The sequence below is a fragment of the Haliotis rubra genome, unplaced genomic scaffold, assembly GCF_003918875.1.
Source record: "Haliotis rubra isolate DU_JTF1 unplaced genomic scaffold, ASM391887v1 Scf24, whole genome shotgun sequence".
NCBI classification, from domain to species: domain Eukaryota; kingdom Metazoa; phylum Mollusca; class Gastropoda; order Lepetellida; family Haliotidae; genus Haliotis; species Haliotis rubra.
Window position 1 is genome coordinate 1250383 of NW_025766447.1, and position 25983 is coordinate 1276365.

Consider the following 25983-nt stretch of genomic DNA (forward strand, 5'->3'; position numbering starts at 1 on the left):
AATGAAAACAAAGGTCATCTGGTATTTACAGAGAGAACAATATCTGAAGATTTAGGTCTGGGCATCAATACGAGATGTGAACACATTCATGATCACCAGTTGTATTCCCCTCCTGGCTATTCCTTTTGTTTGCGCATATGAATCGGAATTTCTACTCACGTTGGCAATATCAAGGTTTCGAAAAACGATGAACTCATAAAATATACGACAATAACTGAATAACCCACACGTACACCTAACGGTGCCCGTAGGTCATAACTAATTTAAACTAATCTATAAGGTATTGATATAACAGCAATCAGAAATGACATGTATTATATTAAACCCGGGAGGTATATTTAAACTCCTGTATATAATCCAGGATTTGAGTTCTCAATAGCACTTTTCCACTGATCCATGTGAGTCATAGAAAAGTATCAACATTTTTGATATATTAGCATACAGCTTGAAGGGGCTGTCGGGTTTACTGGTGTGCAAACAGCCCCGTAGTATCTGACATAAATGCGTACCAAAACTTTTAGACGCAACTCATTTATTCGCTATGATTTTAAATCAAGCAGGGCAGCAGTATGAATTAGTAAACTCTTGACAAATCTCTTCCCTCAAAGAACTAACTATGGGTGCCTTGCACGGTGCATCAGGGTTTCCTGGGCGGGGCTGCTATCATAAATGTTGCAGTTATACCCCTTCCCTGGTATGCGACCCGTGAAGATCCGGGTTAGAGTATTGATCTTCAGTAACCCATGCTTTTCGTGAGAGGCGACAAACGGGATCGGGTGGTCAGACTCGCTGACTTCGTTGACACATGTCATCGGTTCCCAATTGCGTAGATCGATGCTCATGCTGTTGATCACTGCATTGTCTGGTCCAGACTCGATTATTTACAGACAGCCGCCATATAGCTGGAATATTGCTGAGTGCGACGTAAAACTAAACTCACTCACTCACTCCCTGGTATGTAATATAACAAAGTTACAGGTCATGTTGCATTGCTATAGCTACATACCTGCCCTAGTATGTAAAAACAGAGAAAGCCGCTGGGCCATGGTGCCTTGCTGCACTTACATTCCTGCTGTAGTATGTAATATAAGCGAGAAAATGAAAGGATTATGTTGTTTTGTTGCCCCAGTATGTAAGATAACAGAGGCGATGAGAGGCCCATATATACCCCTCAATCCATGCAATATAACAAAGTTACAAGCTGAAGTTATATCCCTGCTCTAATAAAATAAACAAAGTCACAGGGCCATGGCGCCTTGTTGCAGTTATACCCGTGTTCACATTGTGTAAATACAACAGACATACGTTTTATGGCTACAGTTGAAGCTGGCATCTAAGTTGCAAGTGCTTTATCATCTTTAGACAAATTGTTTCAGCTGACGTCAAAAAGTTCCAAATGCCTGAAAGTCTATCCACTCAAGTTTAATGTCATTTATTTAGCAATGACGTCAGTGAGACTGATTGATAGCTACGATGGGACTTGCACTCGGTTTTCAGTAAGGTGAACCTATTGTGGATATAATACCGTGGGTCTGTCATACATACCTACCCGTGCTTTGTTGATGTTCTGCAATTACTGCCGTATTTGAAGGTGATATAGAGTGGCGCTTAATAGCAATGTTCCCTAGCAGTATCTATCGAGAAGAAAAGCCGACACCAACATAATACAGTTTTAGGGAATCTTATTGAAATGAAAGTCCTATATATTCCATTTGCATATACGATGTTTTCACTCTTGGACTGGAACCAAAGTGGTCAATGAAAGAGAACTCTCCTATGGCGCGGGTCAGTCAACTGGAACCATGCTGTCTAAGAGGAGTCAATGAACAAGAGTCATTCTGTCTGTGATCATTTAGGATTCTTGGTACAGTCTCGGGCGCCGCAGTCAGCTGTGCAGAATCAGTTAGCCAGGTCACACCAGAAATCTATGGTTCGCCTCAACCATATTTCTAGGATTCTGAGCATCATAAACGTGATCATGGAATTCAGTGGTAAGCATCTGAGACTGCATCACCTCGGGTTTTCCTTACATATTGCGTTGACATTAACACCCGACCCACTCTCACTGAGCTACATAATAGACGGTAACATACTGGAAAACCTGTGATCAGACACCGAGAGAGGTCAGCTGCAGACCAACAAACATCAATTATTCCATCTATCGCTGTTTTTAGATACATTCAAAGAGAGTAAGATAAAAGTGGAGCAACGTTAACCATGTGGTTTAGTAAGTAGCACGTGTTAAGGAATATTACGCCGCTCTGACGACAAAATGAGACTTTCTTCAAAAGCTGCCTCTGAGCTGCTACTGAGCTGCTACTTTAGATTGCTACTTTAGTATTCAAAATGAGTGACGTGATGAGGACATGTTCAAATACCGTTAACACATGTGGATACATGTGCCTTTGAAATAGTTCCTCCCCACGGCCTTCATGGTTGGTGTGCTACTTGATTGCCTTCGAAGCTGCCATGTTCTGTGACTCGCGTAATTCATCCTCTAACCATGATGTTCTTCCCAGATTGAGATTTTTATAACTAGTTCTTGATTCATTCTGACGTCAAACTTGACGTCATGATGACATCACGTCAACTCTTCCACCAAATTATGATTCAACACTCCGCATAGATAGCTTCTAGAATTCATCTTCATCAGCCCAAGCTTGTCGCAAGATGACGAGGTCGGTACATGTCCCCATTGTGTAGATCGATGTAGATAATTACTGGATTATTGATTGACCGCAAAGTTTACTCTTCCAATAAATCATCATTTGACCTCTTCGCACTAACTCACACAAACAGTGCCAAATGTAGTTTGTATAGTGGCTGGGGTAGCCTAATGGTTAAAGCGTTCGCTCGTCACGCCGAAGACCCGGGTTCGATTCCCACATGGGTACAATGTGTGAAGCCCATTTCTGGTGTCCCCCGCCGTGATGTTGCTGGAATATTGCTAAAAGCGGCGTAAAACATTACTCACTCACTTGTATAGCGGCAGTGTATTGAATGTATGAGTATTGTGGAATCGTGATACCGTGATACTCGACGTGTTTGTCTACAAACAGCATCGTACAGCTGTAATACTGCTGAAACAAATATATGCCCATGATATAGCCACAATTGTACAATCGGCTCTGCTTTTACCAGACATTTCTTATGAATGTGAAAAGGGCTTTGTCGCTTTTATTTACCTGATGTAACATGTATCGTAGTATTGTATACATTGTACGTGTTGCATGAGAAAGTCATACAGTGAGGTTCGACCTTGGAGCTCACTGTAACATGGTTGCTCAGTACTTACACTTTTTCAGTTACATGTTTGTTATTAATATCTTCTATAGACATCCCTCTTTTTATGTCCAGGTAACGCGCCAGTTGTACAACATTTATTACTATATGTATTACTTTGTATTACTTCCTTGTAACAGCTGTACACCATTTATTAGTTTATATATCTTCCCTTGAAGCAGCTGTACAACATGTATTACTTTGTATTACTTCCTTGTAACAGCTGTACAACATTTATTAGTTTATATAACTTCCCTTGAAGCAGCTGTACAACATGTATTACTTTGTATTACTTCCTTGTAACAGCTGTACACCATTTATTAGCAGCATTAGTATCTTCCCTTGAAGCAGCTGCTGTACAACATGTATTACCTTGAAGCAGCTGTTATTACTTACTTGTAACAGCTGTTACTTCCTTGTAACTTGTAAGCTGTACAACATTTATTAGTTTATATAACTTCCCTTGAAGCAGCTGTACAACATGTATTACTTTGTATTACTTCCTTGTAACAGCTGTACAACATTTATTAGTTTATATAACTTCCCTTGAAGCAGCTGTACAACATGTATTACTTTGTATTACTTCCTTGTAACAGCTGTACAACATTTATTAGTTTATATAACTTCCCTTGAAGCAGCTGTACAACATGTATTACTTACCCTTTGTATTACTTCCTTGTAACAGCTGTACAACATTTATTAGTTTATATAACTGAAGCCCTTGAAGTAACAGCTGTACAGCATTTATTAGTATTACTTTGTATTACTTTGTTACTTCCTTGTAACAGCTGTACAGCATTTATTAGTTTATATAGCTTCCCTTGAAGCAGCTGTACAACATGTATTACTTTGTATTACTTCCTTGTAACAGCTGTACACCATTTATTAGCTATATGTTTTTATATAACATGTTACTTTGTATTACTTCTTGAAGCAGCTGTACAACATGTATTACTTTGTATTACTTCCTTGTAACAGCTGTACAGCATTTATTAGTTTATATATCTTCCCTTGAAGCAGCTGTACAACATGTATTACTTTGTATTACTTCCTTGTAACAGCTGTACAGCATTTATTAGTTTATATATCTTCCCTTGAAGCAGCTGTACAACATGTATTACTTTGTATTACTTCCTTGTAACAGCTGTACACTATTTATTAGTTTATATATCTTCCCTTGAAGCAGCTGTACAACATGTATTACTTTGTATTACTTCCTTGTAACAGCTGTACACCATTTATTAGTTTATATATCTTCCCTTGAAGCAGTTGTACAACATGTATTACTTTGTTTTACTTCCTTGTAACAGCTGTACAGCATTTATTATTGTATGTAACTTCCCTTGAAGCAGCTGTACAGCATGTATTACTTTGTATAACCTCCCTTGAAGCAGCTGTACAACATGTATTACTTTGTATAACCTCCCTTGAAGCAACTGTACAACATGTATTACTTCATGTGTATTATATCCTCATAACACCTGTATAAGATGTATTTTTTCTTGTACAACTGAGCTACTTGTTTTAATAAGTATATGTGCATTTCTTTTCTTTTAACAGCTGTTCGATGTATATGTCTTGCTCATAACAGCCCTGGTATAATAACTATTTCCCAATAGTAGCGGTATAATATGCAATACAAGGTCATATTTCCCCATATGGAATACATGTATTAATATACGTATATATAAAGGAACTATATGTATAACTTTGTTTTACATCCTTGTAACAGTTGTATTATGTGTAATGTTGTGCACTGCTTCCTTGTTACAGATACGGCATGTGGATTTCTACAATACCTAGAGCCAGTAAATGTCCCTTCTACAGGTATGGTTCTATGTGAAAGGGCAGAAAATCAAAATACATGTTTACACGAATGACTCTACTAGAATTCCTCATTAAGCGTTTTGCATTAGAGCTATCTTTGTATTAGAGCCAAGTGACTGTATAATCCGCACTCAGAATGCCCCATTACTAGGCGCAGTAGTTCGTGCACTGTTTGGGGATGAAATGAAAACATAATTCAGACGTTCAGTTTACCTGTCCTTCATTTTATTTATACGGTGTGACGGTGTCTCTCATAACCATAGGGTCAGCATGACCGGGAGCTGTTGAGCTGTAGAGCTGTGGAGCTGTATTCACAATAATGAATTGCTAACCGATGACTTGAAATAAAAATGGATTACAAATATGGATGACAAGTGTTAGCTGTTACTGGTGTCAGTGTTAGTCTATGGTGGTTGGGTGGTGTGGCTGTGGTATGGACGGGTGGGGCTGAGGATCGGGATGGTCTCAAGCCCCAGCCACGGAGAACCAAACTGATATTCTGTATTACATAATTTGTCTTTGTGTGATATCATTAACGTATTTACGTAGTTCATTAACAATTTGAAAAACAAACTAAACATGCAAACAGTAATTTATTTATAGCTTTAGAAAATAGTGACATGTTTTGCAAGATATTCTAATATAATCATCTTTAAACCAGACAGAGGTCGCGGTGATACAGATACCCGGGGATGGACAGTTGTTAGAGCAAAGCTAACTTCCTACTTCAGTACAAACACCATAGCTGTTATACGAATGCCCGACAGTAGGTTAATCAATGGTCTTCGATTTATCAAGTCTTGTTTACATACATGTATGTCTACCTTGGCATCGGGTGATTATAAATCAGTCATATAAATATCATGTGTCACAATGAGACAACTTAGTTGTTAGGCCATAGAGACTTACAAGCGTTCAACAAAATTTGGACCACATCCGGTCACGTGATGTTTTAATACAAAAGAGCAGTCGCAGTGATTTTACAACATCATGTCAGTGGATCAGAACAGACTGTGTGGTCGTGGGGTCGGTTGGCCTCGAGGATGGTGAACGGACTTGGGTAAACAGATTCACGGGGCAGGCGAAGAATTATTGAGCCTTGTTTCACTAGCACTGGTTTCACTGGTCAATGTTCTGACGCCTGCCATTGGTAGAACGTTGTGACACGTGATCTGGGATGCGGATCAAGCACTGGAACCAGTTTCATTTCCTGAAAATAGAGACGCAAGTGTTACATGTATTTTTGTGATGCAAAAACATCTCCAGTATATTCCTTCCTCATTGGATGTCGTGCAAAGCCTTGAAAAAAAGAGGTTGATTAACGAAAACCTGAGCCCACTTGATGACGTCGATGTAAGATGAAGTTATAGTACAGGTGGAGGGGGAGACTGTGGCAGGTTTAGTGGGTCACACCCTGATTAGTAGCATAGTATTGATATCATCTTATAACCACAGGGCTGACTTGATTATTATCACCGTACTGGTATAATGATCATTATCTTAGTTTAGAAAGTGTATTTGGGATTACAGTAACACGTCACAACTTAATACAGGAAACACATTTGTCCAGAAACTCTCGGCGCTGTGATCAGTTTCTGACATTTTCTTTTACAAAGTTCGCCGTGCTGTTATCAAGTGGTTTAGATCACAGTGTTGGTTTAATGATTGTTATCGGTGCATTAATGTAGATGTGTTTGATATGTCTAGACAGTGTCACAACAATGAGTGAATATTGTTTTTCGCCTCTGTTAGCAATAACCCAGCAATATTTCAGCGGAACACCGAAAAACGATCAGGCAAATGTACTCACGTGTCATTTTGTTATTTGCTCATGTACCATCTGTGGTGTTTTGTTGGGGCTTTTATGGAGCAGTAAACGTACTGCATACAAAGGAAAAGCAAACCCTCAAACCAATCTCCGCACTGCGAAAACATTGTCAGATTTGCTTGCCTAGGAATTTGTATTTTAATCTGTATGGATGTTACGGCCTCCCTGATCAAAATGATAGAGGATCAGCCAGGAGAGCGGAAAGGTGGTGGTTCGATCCCCGTCATTCCAGACCACATTAAAGGATGGTACTTGTTGTTACATGTGACGTAAAGGGGGCTGAATAATGACAAGTCGTCTCAGAGTCGGTATATTGTGCCTAAATGGTGCATATATTTTTATCTTTGAAATGTGGAAACTATAAACCAGTCATGTTTCAGAGCTAGAACACTATGCATGCACGTGACAGTACACAGGCACTAATCTTCAAGGAGCACCACAGTTCACCTTATCGTGTACACATGCTATTTAGTATTTGTAGAACAGATTACTTCAGCTGCATCTCATCGACATATTCACATTTTCAGAGTCTTCAGCTACTGTTCGAAATTAAATACCTAAGCTGAAAAATGAAGCTTCTCTTGGATGTCGTCCTTTTTGGTATGTGCTTGGTTTCCTCTCTGTCCCTGCTGCTTCTAAGTGCAGACGCGGTGAGGAGCTCTCACACCTGTTTGGTCATAACGACAAAACCTAATCATTTACTTCTTACAGAATATCACTGCAGTTGTAGCCATAAACCTAATAGCCTCAAGACAAGCACTGCGCAATTTACCGTTATAAGATTGTCACTACTATTGGAAAAGCTCAAACTATATCTGTGCACGGCTTAGTTTGATTACTTCCCCCTTATGGCAATCAAATGACGCCCGCCATTAATCACTGGCTCTCCTGCGGAGTCTTCACCAAATAGATTGGGATGACTCGATTGCGGACTAAGTCGGGCAGAAAAAAAGAAATTCTACTCGAGAGCTAATATTGTGTAGGCCTGTGCCTAATCCTGTAGAACACGTGTATTGGATTTAATAATTAGTTTATCTGGCGGGATATTCATAGTTTCCATATTAGTCTGTATCTCTGGGAATACAGATGAACAGAAAATACTAGAATGTTCTTCAAAAGTATATAAAATGCAATCCTCGCTTGCCCTTATTGAATCGCCATGTCGATAAGCGGGTATATTGCATGCAGACACAAGTCGCCAGAAGGGTGAGACATGGACCTATAACGACATAAATATGTCCTTAAGCAATGGTAGTTGTGGATTAAGGTTTATTACAATATATTTCTTGAAGTCAATAGTTTTGCTTATTGACAAAAGCATGTGATAACAGAGTAAAGCAACGCACAATTGAGCTGCGACCGTTCAAAGGAGCTGTGAGTATGGTGGGTTTTACAGGCCAAAGGCAGTGGGATATCACCCAGTTAAGTCTCTTCTTTCCTCTTGCGCTTAAGCATAGGTTCCCGTGGACACATCCTAACCCCAACGTGACCTTCTACTTGACACATCACTATATGGTATACACACATGATAGACACACACACCACCATATGCTAGACACACACCATCATAACGTAGACACACACACCACCATATGGTAGACACACACACACCACCATATGGTAGACACACACCATCATAAGGTATCCACACACACCACCATATGAAGATACCCACACCACCATATGAAGACACACACACCAGCACATGAAGACACACACATGACCATATGAAAACACACACACCACCATATTAAAACACACACACCACCACATGAAGAAGCACACACCACCTATGAAGACACACAAGACCATCAGGTAGTCACACACACCACCATATCAAGACACACACACCAGCATGTGGTAAACACACACTCATCACCATAAGGTAGACACACACACCACCATAGGAAGACACACACACCACCATATGAAGATACACACACCACCATAGGAAGACACACACACCACCATATGAAGACACACATCACCATATGAAGATCCACACACCACCATATGAAGACATACACGCCACCATATGAGGACACACACCACCATAATAATGAAGAAACACATACCACCATATGGAGACACACACCACCATATGAAGACACACACACCGCCATATGAAGACACACATAACCATAAGGTAGACACACGCACCACCATATGAAGACACACACACACCACCACTTGAAAACACGCACACAACCATATGAAGACACACACAACCATAAGGTAGACACACGCACCACCATATGAAGACACACACACACCACCATATGAAGACACACACACCACCATATGAAGACACACACACCACCATATGAAGACACACACACCACCATAAGGTATAAACACACACCACCATATGAAGACACACGCCGCCACATGGTAGACACACACACCACCATATGAAGACACACACACACCACCATATGGTAGACACACACACCACCATATGAAGACACACACCACTATATGGTAGACACACACACCACCATAAGTTAGACACACACACCACCATATGAAGATACACACACTACCATGAGGTAGACACACACACCACTATTTGAAGACACACAGACACACCATAAGGTAGATTCACACACCACTATAAGGTAGAAACACACACCACCATATGGTACACACACACACCACCACCATAAGGTAGACACACACACCACCATAAGGTAGACACACACACCACCATATGTAGACACACACCACCATATGAAGACACACACACCACCATAATTATGAAGACACACACACCACCATATGAAGACACACACACCACCACATGAAGGCACACACACCCTTTAGGTGACACGCGCTTCTTTAGCCAAACACGCACCCATTAGTTGATACACGAACCCAATAGTTGATACACGAATCCAATAGTTGATACACGAATCCAATAGTTGATACACGAAACCAATAGTTGCATGATACACTAACCCAACAGTTGATACACGAACCAAACAGTAAACACACATGTAGCCTGGGATAAGATATCAGTCTCCAGTAAACCTACCCACCTCATGACACACACAACATATTTACAGCAGACACACTTACTGCGCTGTCGTAGGCAACGCACGCCCTAGTCAACACATACGACCTCTATTAAACACACGCACACCACTGAAGACACACAGACACCAGATGACAAATGTACTCCACAGGAGAAGGCTCTAATTTAGTAGACACACACTAAGAGACGCACTCTCACACTACCGACACACAACCTCTACCAGACACACGCACTCTCCCGTAGACACCTGTACAATACAGTACACACACGACACCTGTACAATACAGTACACACACACGACACCTGTACAATACAGTACACACACGACACCTGTACAATACAGTACACACACGACACCTGTACAATACAGTACACACACGACACCTGTACAATACAGTACACACACGACACCTGTACAATACAGTACACACACACGACACCTGTACAATACAGTACACACACGACACCTGTACAATACAGTACACACACGACACCTGTACAATACAGTACACACACGACACCTGTACAATACAGAACACACACGACACCTGCACATAAATATAGAAATGCGCTTCCTTGATGTCTGGATGATCATTTCTTCTGACAATGTTGGATGCTGCTCAGAGGTAATTAAGTCCAGTTGAGGTTGCCGGCTTGTTAAGGACATTTCACAGATTAAACCCATTCGTTGACCTATCACACCGAAGCTTCTTTGCTGCTAAGCGCTACACGTCCGCTCCACGCACTAACACACATGCCCCACCAGTACTACAGGCCCCTTAAAGCAGGATTATAGCGCACCATATTAACGCCAGCCTCTGTTGCAGCATCTGCTACCGACCTTTCAGACAATGATTTGTCGAAGTGACAGATTTACTTGTTCAGCCCGCCACTGAGAAGCGGTAAGCAGGCGCGGGTAATAGGTACAAGACTGTGGATATTTCACTGAGGCAGCGAGAGTGATCGATCCGTGCCGCATTAGCAGTGACACAGGAGATCACGGCACAAGGAGCTTTCACGTTTAACCCTGCCGTAAAAGCCAACACAAAAGCCGTAAAGAAAGTATATGTCTTAAATCGCATCTTCAGCTGAGAGAGGTTTTTCTTGCAATTTTAACAAAACGAAACAGAACGGTAATCATATATCTGTTCGAAGGTAAAACAATTTCTTACACACACTGTGATCTGTTTTGCGAAATGAAACACTCCCGGCGTACAGGATCAATTATGAAATAATGTTCGAATATTCGTGAATGTACCTTGACGTTAATCGCAAGAATGTATATACTTGACATTAAGAGAGTCTCCTCCGAGAAAAGGTTATCTTTACGCAGCAACGATCTTGCCTCCCAGACGTGACGATAATTCCAGTAAAGTTTTACACGCGTACAATCATACAAACTTTCGGGGATACAAATCAAATACTGAATACTGTTCCGCAGTCAATAGTGTATCTGACACTAATCTACATTTAAAAAGCTCTGGAGAGGGTAGACCGTATACGTTCCTCATTACACCACGAAACAGCATTTTCTCTTATCCATATATTGAATATATCTAAGTATCAGAAATGCTTGTGGTTAAATATTGAATTGACAGGAGCGGCAAATACTCAGCCTCGACATTCCCTCCCCCGACTCCAGCATCATCAACTTTTCTGTCATATATGAATTTACTCAGGCCTATGGGAGGGCGTGTTAATTTCAGTAAATGTCACTCTCGTCCGGGGAGTTGTCAATACTGACCCTCCAAGCCACGCCCATAGCCCACACTTCAGATGCCACTTTAGCAAGACATGTGTTCAATTTAATGATATCATATCTCAAATATCTGTTTAACTCTGCAACTGAGCAGCAATGTTGTCTTCATCACCATGTCGGGATCGAACACCCAACACCTTACAGCTATACGCACCTTGAATGAGCACAGCCGAGAGCCAAGTCCTGTCACTGTGTCGATTAATACTTCATATATGTAAACCAGTGACAGAGGAAACGTATTTAATTGATTTATGAAACCGTACTTCATTTCATTACTCGATAAGTGTATCCCACTCGTCAAGATGTCGGGCAATGTAAAGTGGAGATTTAATTATAACAACTTCCAGGGGGCCTATGACAAAGTGTTTCAATCCTAAGAGCGATACAACCGTATCTTGGTTAGAACTGTAGTTAACTTTATGGACCTTTTAACGCAACAGTGTGCATACATAAGTGGGTGAATGAATATGGTTTTATGCCGCTTGTAGCCCCATTCTAGCAACAGATCGACGCGAGTCATATTGCTGAAATAGTTACCTGAGGGTAGGCTTAAAAACGAACAATCAAACACACACCTAGCCAATTCGAGTAAAATAGTGGGTATGTATACAGTTCCTTTGAATCAACGAATATCCGCTGTATATTACAACCCTATACATAAGTGACCCAGTAGTTGCCGCAATGTGCTGTGTAGAGTTGCGTCCCTTCCCCGTGCACGGATCTGCACATCCTGTATTCTGATTCTAGATTTATCAGCATCATACCGTTTCACACAATTGGCCGTGGTGTAACTGAATGCAAATTTCTTTTGAATGCAATGAAGTTGTCATTTTCACTTTGTGAAGATTAGTTGAAGAACACAGATCAACGGTTTCTCATGAAAGACATACACAAACCTTTATACAACATTTGGGTTTTACGCAGTAGGGTTTCCATATCATAAACTCTGTCACGTGATCTACGAAACATCACATGAAACAAATGAAAGAAACCAACAGTCATATTATCAAACAAGCAACACAAGAGGGAAACGCTTTGCCATGTTCTATATGATATGTTTAATTGCAAAATTAGTTACCATTAGCTATTAGTGAAATTTGTCTTACACGTAAATGCGGTGATGTATTCTTTAAATCTACAGTGAGTTTAGGATGTGTATTCCCGAACTACACTACCACCCCCACCCCAAGCTCCACCCCCGCCTTCCTACCGAACAAACACCCCCCCGTTCAACGCACAGATACAGGACTGGTGTACTATATTCGAGGGCTTCAAAACTCAAGTCAAGTGAAACTCCGGAATGTTAAAAGTTCTTCTCACAAACTAATCATCTACTTCTGTTTGTCATGTTTTTAATGTCTCATAATAACAGACGTAGAACATTAGCGATACTGCGAGCACCTTCAGACAATGTGACACCCCGACCTTCAGACATAACGAGAATCACAAGCTAGACATTACACATTAGTGATAAAACTGGTTAGTGAAGCTGAACTGACTGACGTTCGAGATGAAGGTCACGCCATGCCTTACGTCTGTTTTTGTCACAGTGTCTCAGTAGAATTTAACTACAAAGCCCACATTAAGGAAAAATGTCAAAGGAAAACGACAGATAAATTTCCAAGGCAAACTCGTCAAGTTGAGGTAACTCGTAAAGGCAAAACTGTCACGGCAAAAAGACCACTACAGACAGAGTGTGGCTGCAATACTGATGTTTGATCCTACATGATTACATTATACTTGATTACATTATACATGAACAACGTTGATGTTCAATGGATATACAACGTCTCTATTATGTAAGCGACGTTTCAGTGTAGATACACACCGTTATCAAGAAGTTGTATATCCATAAACTCTCCCCGCTGTTCATCACCCGTACCAACTTCTGAATGAATGCCACTCAAAGAAGTTACATTATACATGATAACATTATATATGATTACTTTTAGGATGATTACATGATACAATCAGAAATCGACTATCAGAATCTGCATGTTGCTAAGGCGTTCACAGCACAGAGAGTTGTGAATTTGCAGCTGTACTAAGGGGAGACATATACAAATTATACTGACTGACTGACTGAGTTTAGTTTTACACCGCTTTTAGCAATATTCCAGCAACATCACGGCGGGGGACACCAGAAATGGGCTTCACACTTTGTGCCAATGTGGGGATTCGAACCCGGGTCTTCGGCGTGACGAGCCAACGCTTTAACCATTAGGCTACCCCACCGCCCCATACAAATTATAAACTACAGTGGTAGTTATGTCTAGTTCCTATAACTATAACAATCTAAGCTGGTAGTTATGTTTGTTATACGTATGGGACGATGACCTTGGCTGGAGGACGGGTCGTTGCAGTCCTAACGATCCATAATCACACGATCCATAAGTCGAACTTGTCGATTAATTACAATTTAAACTTCAATAGTTACCATTAACGCTGAGCTACACGATTGATAAAAGCATCAGATAATCGTTAGCCATTTTGTATCCAACATACAAATGATTTGAAGAGACCCGTGGTCATCCACTGGATATAATAAATGGCCGAACGAACAAAGGAACGAGGAAAGGAACGAACGAACGAACAAAATATAGAAATAAATTAAAATAACAAAAAGGGAAATATGATAAAGGAATAAAACCGACTGAAAAAAAAGAAACCCCACATGTTTGGTCAAGATCCACAGGTTCATGTATTGTGTACGTGGAGGTTTGAAATGCGCAGTGCAGTAGGTTCTCCCTCATCAACAATCATGTTTTGCAGCAACGTGTCAGCATCCTCTACTTCGCTACATTCATGTGCCAAATTCTCTGGAAATAATTCCTAATAACCAGACACACCGAGACACTATTCCTAATACCCCCGTAGTTCGACATCTATATGAAAATCATTATCCAGAATATTTCACATTTTATGCTACTATTTTCTCGCGATGGAGTTGGTTCTCTGCCGGAATGATGTGATGTGATTATATGCATGAACGTATCGTTAGGTAGGTTTATCAACGATAAATATCACCGCCGTAGTGGAAGTTGCTATCAGAATGCCAGAGTGACGGGGCGTAAGCCGCCTCTGATGAAGGAAATAACGTGTCGCCGACGCCTCTTACAAGCTGTGTCTTCCACTGCTGACGCAGCCGAGGCGTGGCACCCACTCGTTGTTGCCAACGAGGCAGACAATATTCCACGGTCTACCAGACTCAGTAAAGATCATCGCAGCTTAATAAAGAACCGTTATGCATCACGTAGCAGAGTCCTCTTATTTGAAACATCATTTAATATTTCATATAATGGCTCAACCATATCTGAATTATTGAGCAAACAATAAAAAGGTGGTTTTGTAGTTGCTATGTGTGCGAATGTCCCCATCTGCCATATCTACTGCCGCTGTAATTGGTTCTCGAGTATGTAGTGTTAACCTGGCCGTGTCGGAGGAAGGGTGGGGTCGATGTGAGATGTGACGTCACTGAGGTTCTTGAAGATGCACTTGTTTACCTGACGTCATAATTACAACTGTAGTCGGTGATTAGTCCAACTATTCTAAATATATCTTTGGAAATCCAGAAGGGATATTGCCGCGTTGACGCCTGGCCGCCCATTTGTAAGAGTTGCAAAAATTAGACAAAATGTTAATTTTTACACATTCTGTATGTCTTAGTAAAGGCAATAACGCGACAATGTCCCTGCTGGGACACCACAGGTATATATCGTTTTGTCGTGAATGCTCAACATAATTACTTAACAACACTCACACGGATACCACATAAACACGAATTTCTCCATCAGTTTGTTACATCACACTGTGTAATATGGAAACAATACAGAGACAGACGGTATGCTTTGTAACGAGTTAAAGGTCCCGCATCTGAACTAGAACCTACGTATATACCTAGTAACAGGGACTTCGTAATAACTCCCAAATGGTAGAATGACACTTGTCTCATCTATGCCGTAATGACACAAATATATAGGAGTTCTGCTTAGAGGTAGATCTGATTAGCGGTAAACAAGTGCTGGAGACAAGATGTTCAGTGTACCTGTTGCCAGGAGACGTAGAGTGACTGTTCATATTACCATATATATGTCTCCATCAGGCAATATACATGAGGAAGAACATTTCCAATTCCCACTCCCGGACTTGACGCTCCCTTTAGCTACAAAATAACTCAACCAACACTATCTCCATAAACCCTTCCAAGCCGACAAAAAGCACATTATCATGCGAGATAAATTAGATTGTTTTTTTGAGATATGAAAGTATATCTCTATGCCCCATTGTCACTTGTTGCTACGGGTACACGGCTGTAGGCACCTGCCGTGGTTGTGTTAGATACAACCCATCCACAGGCATCTACATGATACCCTACTGTCCGGGTGTATACTACCCACTTTCACGCGGCCAGCACCCCGAGGGACAAAAACGGGGCTTATAGTCGTATACTACCCAGCCACAGGTACAACACCTAACAAGTTATGTCCTTTGTCGTAGGTTTAGAGTCCGGTATCCAACGCCGAGTCAAACAATGATAGGACTAAAAACATGCAATGCATTCTAATTATATTCTCAGTTATATGAGGCAGGTGAGTTTTATGAGAGCTATCTTGCGAGAGCTACGTTATATATTGACATGTAAATCATATACATTTATGTGACGGCCCCTTTGATGTCACATCCAGAAGCGCCATCTGCTGGTATAGGACTAATTAGCACACATTATCAATAAGCCACTAAACCACATGAATCATTAATCACAAGCTAATAAAAATTTTCTTCATGAAAGCAAACTTTGTTTTATTGCACTGTTGTACTGAAATCGTTAATATCATTCAAGCACGTATTGTTTAATTCCTCTGTATACTGAACGTGCACGATCTTTACATCTGCAGCGCTCAACATCATCACTGGTTGATACTGACGTCATTGAACACATTGTACTTCACATCACTGCAATCATATCACAACATTCACATCACAGCATTCATATCACAACATTCACATCACAGCATTCATATCACAACATTCACATCACAGCATTCATATCACAACATTCACATCACAGCATTCATATCACAACATTCACATCACAGCATTCATATCACAACATTCACATCACAGCATTCATATCAGAGCATTCATATCACAACCTCTATATCCCAACATTCACAATACATCCTTCACATCACAACATTCACAATACATCCTTCACATCACAACATTCACAATACATCCTTCACATCACAACATTCACATGTCATCCTTCACATCACAACATTCACAATACATCCTTCACATCACAACATTCACATATCAGCATTCACATCACAACATTCACATATCATCCTTTTCATCACAACGCTCACATGTCATCCTTCACATCACAACGTTCACATGTCATCCTTCACATAACAACATTCACAATTCATCCTTCACATCACAACGTTCACATGTCATCCTTCACATAACAACATTCACAATACATCCTTCACATCACAACATTCATATATCAACCTTCACATCACAACGTTCACGTGTCATCCTTCACATCACAACATTCACATGTCATCCTTCACATCACACCATTCACATATCAACCTTCACATCAGACCATTCACATATCAACCTTCACATCACAACGTTCACGTGTAATCCTCCATATTACACCTCACAGCAAACCATTCACTTCTCAACCTTCATATCACATCCTTCACATCACAACATTCACAAACATCTTTCACATTAACAACCTTCAGACAATATTGTTTTTAATCTCATTTTTCATATTACCAGCTTCACATCAGTTCCTTCATACAACATCCTTCATAGGTAAAAGTTAATGCCATATTCCGCGGTCCCAGATCTTGTGGGAGTAACATCAGGTAGGTAACCAATAGTGCAGAGATTTAACCACCTCCACGTCAGAGTTAAAGATGTTGTAAATCAGTGCAGCTGATTATGTATTTTAAGAGACAGGTAGTGATATTATGGACCCGTAAGTCGTGTGTCGATTAACATTTCGTCTGATTTGGTGGATCACTCTGGATCCAGGCTTTGCTGAACCGAAACTATCATTTCACACACTTACGAAAATGATGCAAGACTGCATTCCAATCCTCTTAACTTGATATTAAATCTTATACAGACATTACAAATTCGATCAGAAATTATTAATGAAAATGTATACCACCTGATAAACCGTGGTCTTACAAGTGCACATGCTCTTGTCCAGTTGGACTGAATATAAAATTCCTGTTGAGAAAAGAGTCAGAAAGTGCTGCAAGCTGTTGACTGTTTGGTTGCTGAGCCCGTGCCCTCTTTTTCAGGTTTGAATCATTTCCGGTCGTGAATGACACGACTGCACGAACAGATCACAAGGCGGACCTGAATGATCCGTGTAACATTCCTACAACATTTCCATCAAAGTCATGCCCGGCTTTCAGGTCTGGAAATATCCGAAATATGAACAGAAACATTACGTAATGATCCTTGTTTAAACCAGCGTGTGTTAAGCGTTCCCCTGGCGTTATTCTCACGTTGACCTTGTCCCTCGTTTCTCCATGTTAATTTCAAACTGATCTCTCACTTCTTTAGTGATATCCAGGTTTTCTCTTTTCCAAAATGGTAATGGATTTCCACAAAAGCAAACTGACCGATGTTTGTAATTGTTAAGCAAACAAGGACGTATGAGTTACAGACGGCAGTTCGTTAATAATTTGCATACTCGCATAGCAACAAACATTCATTCATCATACCCTTACGTATGAGCGTTATGCTCGGTTACAACAAGGACCATGTTTTAATGACGTCGTTTGCTGTGACGCTACCGGGGATCGAACCATCGACTTTCCCCTCTTCGGGTTGATTCTCTGATCCATTAGACTACGCAGCCGCCCCTCAAGGAGAAGCGAGTTTCTTTGTCCAAGCAGCCATGTTTCAGTTAACAATGTAATTCTCAGTTTTCAAAATAATTGCTGTTTCTGCCATATTTACACATGACATATCATAACAACTTTATTAATGAGCATACACATCATCCTGCATAACTGGATTGGGCCTGTTGAACGAGATCGTATTGTAACCTATTTACATTACAATCGAAATGTATCACTGGTAAATAACAAAGGACACCAATCTCTTTTTTCAGTGTCACCGATTTCCTTTCTGTGGTATCTAATGTCTGTTTTAATCAGACAGATGACACAAACAATTCACTTGCTTCATAAAATGTATAGCGATCAAATTCTTGTAGTATCCGTATGAAGTACATTAGCCACGCGGACAAGGAAATTATGGCCCGGTGAGCAATATCAGTTTTCATTTAATAGTCGCGTTTATTGTTTCATTGATTTCATTATTTGTGAAGCAGAATTTGGCAGCATATCAGTGCAATGTTGCAAATAATATCACTTTTGTTATGAATTGTTTATGACAAATATCGTATTGAAGTTTCGAATCCTCACATGGGTACAATGAGTGAAGCCCATTTCTGGTGTCCCCCGCCGTGATATTGCTGGAATATTGCTAAAAGCGGCGTAAAACCAAACTCAGTCAGTCAGTATTAAAGTCGTTCCAACGAAAGACTGACTGAACATTTTACTAAATGGTCTAGATAACGAATCGGATGGTACATTTTCACTTTAACAATGTCACAACTTTAAATTATCTATGTGTATGTATCTTTTTTGTTAAATTGTACCCAGTTGTCTGATATAAATCTTGCTTTTGTTTACCATACTCATATTTAACCACAAGAATAGTACTCGACTATCATATATCATGTTTTGGAACTGATCTTGGCAATAGTGTTTGACAACCTTTTCAACTGTATCGTATCTTCTTGCACAATATGATATGTCTCGGAGACCACCTGGGGGACGCGTGTCCTTATGTTGAGTGGGTATCCTCGGTATACGTTACTGGAGACGTGTAGTTATTTCAAAAGACTGACCATCGTGACAAAGACAAAGGGCAGGGATTGTGCTCCACAGTTTGTTGTTTAACACCGCAAGCAATGGTGCTAAGTGTAAAAATGAACGTTTGTTTCGCTATCACAAGACCAATGGAAGTCGTGTATCGGGTAAACGTGATAAGGAATTACTACGCTAAAACACAATGTAGAATGCGTAATACATGCATCTACTTGAATAGATTGAATACATCTGACGAGACATGTTATACAACACGATACACTTCTGACTAGAAGACGGTACACTTCTGAGTAGAAGACGATACACATCTGACTAGAAGACGGTACACTTCTGAGTAGGAGACGGTACACATCTGACTAGAAGACGGTACACATCTGACTAGAAGACGGTACACTTCTGACTAGAAGACGGTACACATCTGACTAGAAGACGGTACACATCTGACTAGAAGACGGTACACTTCTGACTAGAAGACGGTGCACTTCTGATCAGTAGAAGACAATACACTTCTGAGTCGATGATGTTATACACCTGAGTAGAACACGATCGCATTTGAGTAGAACACGATCGCATCTGGGTAGAACACGATATTACATCTGAAGAGACCCCATCTTAGTGGAAGACCATATACGACTGCATAGAACACGATCACATCTGACTTGAAAACGCTTTATACATCGAGAGCTGGACACGATAAACATCTTCTTATAACACGTTATAACACGATCACATCTGACTTGAAAACGCTTTATACATCGAGAGTTGGACACGATAAACATCTTCTTAGAACACGATCACATCTGACTTGAAAACGCTTTATACATCGAGAGCTGGACACGATAAACATCTTCTTAGAACACGATCACATCTGACTTGAAAACGCTTTATACATCGAGAGCTGGACACGATAAACATCTTCTTAGAACACGATCACATCTGACTTGAAAACGCTTTATACATCGAGAGTTGGACACGATTGGACACGATAAACATCTTCTTAGAACACGTTACACATCTGACTTGAAAACGCTTTATACATCGAGAGTTGGAGTTGGACACGATTAACATCTGACTTGAAAACGCTTTATACAGAGTTGGACACGATAACACACGTTTTATACATCGAGAGTTGGACACGATAAACATCTTCTTAGAACACGATCACATCTGACTTGAAAACGCTTTATACATCGAGAGCTGGACACGATAAACATCTTCTTAGAACACGATCACATCTGACTTGAAAACGCTTTATACATCGAGAGCTGGACACGATAAACATCTTCTTAGAACACGTTACACATCTGACTTGAAAACGCTTTATACATCGAGTTGGACACGATAAACATCTTCTTATAACACGTTAAATATCTGACTTGAAAACGTTTTATACATCGAGAGTTGGACACGATAAACATCTTCTTAGAACACGATCACATCTGAGTAGTAAACGTCAGCAAATCTGAGTTAAACATGTTTCCCATTTGAGTAGAATACTGTATGCATCTTGAGTTGAACATAACAGACGTTTTAATAGAACATCGTGTTGTACACTTGAGTAGAACATGTTTCGCATCTGGAGGCACGGGTAGCCCAGTAGCATAACGCTCCGCCACTCGCAGTTCCTTTGGGCAAGCCAGGAACATATGATCGTGAGTTCGAATCCCGGTTCATCCAGATTATGTCCGAGCTCTACTCCTCTTTCAAGGCGACATCTAACTCACTCACTCACGTTACATATCTGAGAAAAACAGTTTACTCATGTCAGTAAAACACGCTACATGTCAGAGTAGAACACATCTGAGTAGAATAAAAGACTCACATATGGTAGCTCGTATAAATCGTGCATCATTTCACCATGTTTGTGTGAGGCCATGTGACTCGACACAACCACATAACAACCAGCTGCATCCCAGAAAAAATAGTTCCTCACCACGGGCGCTGATATGCATGTATGGGTACTCATAATGCCCCCCGAAACCGCCTTTGTAGTTTCGTTACATTTAAAGAATATAATCATTAGATAGACAGTGTGTGTTATTATACCGAACAAGGTTTATCCAAGTGAAAGTGCGCCGTCATACATGTATTTCAAGAAGCTAAAATGGTCGGTCCGATCAACTTGACGGGGGAAATATATTAAAATTATAGGTTATTTACTAAACGCTATGCGATACATATGCATCAACTTGACGGGAAATATGATCAACTTGACGGGAGAAATATACTTAAATTATAGGTGTTTTACTAAACGCTTTGCGATACATATGTCTATGTCATCGTTGCTGTATTTCTCGATCATTTATAAAGTTATATGAAATATGTCGGTGTCAAGTAAACGCTGAAGTACACTGGATGTCACAGTAGAGTGTTGATGACTGCCAGCCTCGGCGCGAACAGGATTCATCGTTGCCTGCACTTTGATGTGGGAAGGATCATAGCATATAACATGTCCTATAGTCGAAGACACTTTATCGGGGACATTCATTCAGAACGTCTGGCACTTTCAATGTTACCATGTACAACATTACAGCGTCTACATATCATTGACAACGGTAATGTTCATAGGACACTCCTATGATGATCTTGGCAATGCTAAAGCAGTCCATCACATCAGTGTTTAAGTCAGTGCTGGATAAACGTCTCGTGAAAAACGTCAACTGTGCCCTCCACACGTTGATTAACGGTAGCTTCCCTACCACGTGACCGGCTTCTCGTCCAACGAGAATGTCCTATTACGTGAGAACTTTACTGTACGTTATATACATCGGTAAAGGTACATGACGCACCTGTGCAGAATATGTTACGCAATTGCATAACGTATTTGATGTATCTCAGTATACGTTATACATCCGAGAGGAATGTCGACTCCATAGTCGTATCTCCACAGTTTACCATGGGTTTACCTTACTGGGCCGTGATCCACAATAGAAATGTGTTGAGTTTGGACTAAACATGCTACACGTCTTATAGGATATGTCTTTATAGGATATGTTTTATGTCTGAATATATGACGGCTTTACATATCAGTGCACAATTTTCTACCGGAAGTAACATGTATCTAAGTATATCCTTAAAAGGCATTTAGAAGTGGAATATAAAAGAAAAGCAAGATTTATGGATGTCAACTTCTTTATTGTGAATAACACCAAGATATTTGACATCCATAAATCTTGCTTTTCTTATCTAAGTATATCTTAGTGGTAAACGTTATGTATCTGACAGAACAGGCAATACTAATGAGTAGAAGGTAGATAAGCAGATAGGTGGGTCGGTAGAAGACGGCGTATACGTGTCGTATACCACAGCAGATCTTTCAGTGCAAAGTCTTTTATTTGAGGGTACATGGGCGGTATTACCAAGAGCGATGGCCAACGTGTCGCATGCTGTTGGCGGCGGTATTCGCCTGACAGTTGGACACATTTAACGTCAACTGGCGTCTCTCATTCCACAGATGAAAGTCCCACTGCTACTCCCGGCTAATGAAGGGAAGGCAATTCATATCACTGTCTCCACTATTGCCTTTCATTTACTCTCATACCTTAATCTTATTGATCAGTTTCACTGCATATTGTGTGGCGACAAGTACGCTACAATATTTTAATCTTTGCTCCCTTTGTGACGGGCTGGGTCCATATCAATCCTGGCAAAATATGCAGCAAGTGTTCAAACAAAGGCTACAACCACAGCCCACGTAAGAATACAGTGGCAATTCCGCTAGTTAATAAAGTTGTTTCTGACGGACAACATTGTACTTGGATCTCGCAATTAATTAAGACAAACCGCGACGAACATTACAGGGAATAAGTCATTGAGTTTGAACAACAGGGAGATTGAAGTTGTTGAGGGTCGATATATAATATCGATATCCCAGGCGTTACATGCATTCTCTCCAATTAATGCTCTGCTGATATGCAGATGCACAATAGCAGCCTTGTAATCGGCGGGCAATACACGTCCAGCTGTGGGCCGGGGAGTGTTGGTGTCAACCGGCGTCACGCTTTTCGTGATGCCTCCCTTTAGACCTGACAAGTTTACTTTCACAGATGAATATGAACAAAACGCAATGGCGTTTCATTCAGATCGTAATGTCACTGCTGTTTTTGGATCTTGACTAATATACCAGTAAGGAGAATTATGGTGATTTCATTGTATTTATTTATTATTGTAAATTACAAAACGGGAGATCGGTTTCCATCTATCGCTGATATGCCTACGCCGTTAAATGTGGGAGTTGTCATCTGATGTTAGTCTGAATAAAATAACTCGACTAGAAATACGGATACCCTACACTCATGCATGCACACACGCACACGCACACGCACGCGCGCACGCACACACACACACACACGGGCACATTCACCCTCACAGACTAAACACGTATATGTATAGAGTTGTATATTATAATTCAATGCATGTACATGTACTGTATAGGACATTTTAAAAATAATTTCATCCGCGTACACGTGAATGATTAGTGCCCAATGTAAAGTATCATTCCAGTCGTACACAGAATATATTGTTTTAATTTATTCAGTGTAAAAATACAGAATATATTATATACTTTTATGCACAGGTTTTATGTCAGGTATAATTCCATGGCATGCAAATTTACAGAATCTGTGATATATTCACGTACATATTCCAAGACTCACTGCCAACGGTTATCTGGTCCGGCAGCGTGCATACTTCGCGACGAAAGCCCTGCGTTTGATTGAATACTTGCCAATTCAAGATGTAATGTATCTGGCTTGTTAAAGGTTCTCTTGCTATGAGAGCGACATGGGTTTCTAGGATTAAATCAAAATCGAAATATTATCATTAGAAGTTGTAGAAGTACCAGCGTTAGCTGTAGGGTGTTTGAGCAGGATGAGGACAGATCAGATCGTACCATCAGATTCTCTTGAGCCGTTTCCTCAGTGGGGGGCAGCCCGTTATTGCTCTCCGTGACAACTGTCTGTCAACTAGATGACCAAATGGGAGAGAAGGAGAGGAGTGTAATGTGTCTCTCTCTAGGAACCCGGCCCTACTTGGGGAAATACTCTCTCCTACATCGGCACTGACGTATAAGCGGCAGTTTAGTGGAATCGGTAATGCTGTGGCGTGAATGTTATTATGTCATAATTGCCTCTATCTGAACGCATGGCAAGAGACTCGGCAGCCTAACGCAACAAGCGTGAAATGCTTTATGAAGGCCATTATGACTCTCTGGAATCCCTGTATGGTTAAGTCGCAGCAAATTGTTTCAAGTTAATATAACAGAACAGGGTCGATTACAGAGGAGCATCAACACTTGTAGGACTAGTAACAGGGGGATAAGAGAACACCCAAGTACGTTATTCCATCAGGTGAAATCAGTGGAACAAAACCCCACGGATACAATAATAAGCAGACAGGATGGGGAAAGTGCTTTAGGGACCGTACATTAAAGGACGAGTTAAGATAAGCTCCCTTTTTGGCCCATGAGGTATGCATAATAAGGCGAAAGATCTATTTACAAAACTTTATGAAGATTTCCAGAAATGAGAAATAGACGTTGCTTAATCAACTAATGCTTGTTTACGACTTCATGTGAAGTAGAGCAAATATGAGTCAAAGGTGGAGATTTTACAAGGTTTCGGGTTGTCTTTTTCTATTATCTAAAATTTGAGGATGATATCTTTGATACAGATTACCATGATGAACGGAAGTAAAACCAGTGCAAGCATGTGATACACAACTCTCGTTGGATAAACTTGTCTTTTGAAGTTGGAAACTTTTCCCATTTCGCTCATTTTCTTGTGTACATAGAAACATTGCAACTGACCGTCTACCATCTGATGACATCTGAAGAATATTCAAACAATTTGCAAATGTTTGCATGTGTTAATAATTTGACAAATCCAGAACGTAAAGAGAGGCCCTTATCCTGCCTTGTCTCCTGGGCACAGGGGTGAATGTGGGGGTGAGGAAAGGGACCAGTGTGGGGCTGGGGTGCAGAGAAGCTAGCACTTTTTGACTGGACAGAATAATTTTGTTGTCCATGCTCCGAAACCTATTTCTCGGTCAACAGGATGTTTGCTTCCACGCCGATGCTATTCAGGATATGCGACCTGGTCAGTTGTCCAGGTATGAAGGTTATATATGGGGTTCATGTAAATTCAATATGGAGGGTGATATTTAGATTAAAGCTTGTCACTTCTATCATTCGGTTAAGATCGGTTGTCATCCGACAAGACCTAGACACCTGGCCCTCCATCACAGATGCCCAGGCCGGACTAGCCACACTGTGAAGATCTCGTACATAAACTTGCAATATTGAGGACATCTGCATAACTGT

At 40.6% G+C, this 25983-nt stretch overlaps 1 protein-coding gene across 1 annotated transcript in view; it reads right to left on the bottom strand.

Annotated features, from left to right (window-relative positions):
* Positions 1 to 5687: 5687 nt before the first annotated feature.
* Positions 5688 to 25983, bottom strand: part of LOC124278550 — a 37997-nt gene continuing 17701 nt past the window's right edge. Inside the window, exon 2 of the mRNA XM_046714278.1 lies at positions 5688 to 6319. The gene's annotated coding sequence lies outside the window, so the exon portion shown is untranslated. The remainder of the gene's footprint in view (positions 6320 to 25983) is intronic.